General features: G+C 42.9%; 1 protein-coding gene across 1 annotated transcript in view; it reads right to left on the minus strand.

The window, feature by feature from the left end:
* LOC139912160 (partitioning defective 3 homolog B-like) overlaps positions 1 to 2,500 on the minus strand; it is a 234,727-nt gene that overhangs the window by 109,468 nt on the left and 122,759 nt on the right. The gene's annotated exons all lie outside the window — the stretch shown is intronic.

A 2,500-nucleotide genomic window follows, 5' to 3' on the forward strand; every position in this document is an offset into this window, starting at 1 on the left:
AAGGGGCAGAAAGATGGGGACCCTTAAAAATTTAAAGGGTGTATTGGACATTCAGCAGGTATAATACTGGTGAACACAGAGCTGAGAGGAAAAAGTTTGGAAACAAGAGAGATATTAAGCAGTGTCCATTTTTTCCAGTCTATGTATTGCAGCGATCTAGACGTCCTTGAATGGTCGGACATGCTGATGAAAAATAATCTCTTGGCAACGTTCAGATCCGACTGCAACTTTAAGTGCAGGTCCATTTTGTTCCAATGTTTACAAAAAAACGCAAAACTCAACTATCTCATGTTTGAAAGTTCCATGCTGTCAGTCTTTTTCCAACAACACCAGTCAATCAATTTGAACGTAAAAAAAAAAAAAACAATGATCCAATTCAAACGAGTGAAATACACACAAACAAAACCAGTAGTAGGGCAAAATGGAGCTACAGGAGGTGCTAAACTTAATAGTTGTTCCACCATCTAGATCCTCAATAGGTGTTTTAAAAGGAATGTACAGTACAGCACCATAAGGGAGAGCCAATTGGAGACAATACAGGCTGTAAGGGAGTCATGCACCAAACTTGTCCCCTATTCTTCAAGTTGTTCATCGTGCTGTTCATCCTGAGCTGCATTCCCTATTTTCCAAGTTGTGCCTTGCTCCCTCCTTTTCTCTATTTCATTCACTGAGTTCTCTCTATATAGTTAATCCACATAGTTGCATGTAGAGGAAACTCACAGGTAGGGATGCACCGATGCCACTTTTTCAATGCCGATACCGATTACGAGTATGAAAGTTTAAGTATCGGCCGATACTGAGTACCGATCCGATCCATTACTTTTACTGAACAGTGCAGGCTTACTTCCTTAGTTTGGGGTCAATGGACAAAATTATTGAGATAAAATCCTTGTTTTTCCCACTGTTTGAGAAATACAGGCTTCTATGTGCCACAAATGCATAAAATCAAGACAGTTTGCTTTTATTTCTTACATGTTACTCATGGCTTTCGGTATCAGATTTTAGTCTTGGGTAAAATCTCCGATACCGATATTCCATTTTAGCCTGGTATCGGTGCATCCCTACTCACAGGTGATGCGACTGATCCCGCTCGTTATCAACCTCGACAGGTAATATAAGCTGACAAAAACACAAATAGATGTTTAGATTTGGTTCGCTGACAATCTAACAAATCAGAGTTTGGTTGGGAATCCGTGTGAATAAGGAGACCAGAGCATGGCCGCTGGTGCTTTTCCCCCTGTTTTTTCCACTTCGCCCTACTTCTCCGTGTGCTCCCTTTTCGATACGTCTGAAGCAATCTCTCTTTCCCCGTAGAACACGTCCCCTTGTCTTCGCTCTGTTAACATCATTCTCTCTCATCCAACACAGATGTAACCGCTGCCCCACGTCCCGCTTTTCACTGCATGCTTTCTGAACTACTGCTGCACTTTGGCTCCAACCCCAAGAGGAAGAACTGACGACCGAGAGGAACAAAATCAAGGTTTGCTCTCGTTTCGGCTGTTAGCAGTTACAAGGAATGGTCTGGGAACTCGTTTGTTGAGAGACTCTTGAGTTTTGTTTTGCTATATACGTACTTGGTTTTATTGCGGACCATTCAAGAAAACAATATCTCACAGTACTAATGCAGGATAGATGCAGGATGAAGAAGGGCTTCTACATCGGCGAAGTAAATGTTAAACCTCTGCCTCGCATGCTTTCCAAACTTTGTCCTGCCGTATGATTAAACACACTCCCTTGCCCACTCCCTTTTAAAATGATGGAGACCTTATGAATAAACGTTCACAAGGCCCAATATAAAATTAAGGCGATGTGGAAAAAAGGCTGGACAGATTGAAAAGAATGAAAAGACAAACACACATGGAGTGGAATAAAGTGGAGTGCTCTTAGATTCAAGTACAAATGAAGTAGGAGGGGGGGATTTCAAGGCAAAGAGAGAAAGAGAAAAGTTTAATATGAAACTTTTAAAAAGAAATGTGTAAGGCCTAATAAGGAGAGAGGTTTTGAAGCACCGGCCATCTCTCTGTCCCTGTCCTTCTCTTTCCTTTTCAGAGCGGTGTATCCTCTCCCACTCTCTCTCTCTTTCCCTCTCTCGCTCTTAAGAACAAGCTATCCTATGTCTGTCTTCAAGAAGTGGCTATGGCCTCTCTCCTCTGCTTTCAAGAACAGAGAATCTCATCTCTCGCTCCACTCCTCCTGCAAATCTCACTTTCATCTGCACTTTGGCCAAATTAAGGAGGGATTTATAGAGAAAGGTAGAGAGGAGCGAAGCATATATCGGAGAGAGGAGAAGCGGGACGCGAGAGGAAAAGTGGAGTGGCATGTAAATGTGAGCGGAGAGAGACGGGGGGGGGGGGGGGGGAGGATGGGATCTGGTGTATAGTGACTTCAAACAGAGGGATGATGGGAAAGGAAGAGAGCTCAGTGATGTGATAGGGACTAAGAGGAAGAGAGCAGAGGTGCTTTTGGTTGCAGAGAGAAGGCAGAATTAAACAAAAAAAAA

The sequence above is a fragment of the Centroberyx gerrardi genome, chromosome 10 (assembly GCF_048128805.1).
Source record: "Centroberyx gerrardi isolate f3 chromosome 10, fCenGer3.hap1.cur.20231027, whole genome shotgun sequence".
Taxonomy (NCBI): Eukaryota; Metazoa; Chordata; class Actinopteri; order Beryciformes; family Berycidae; genus Centroberyx; species Centroberyx gerrardi.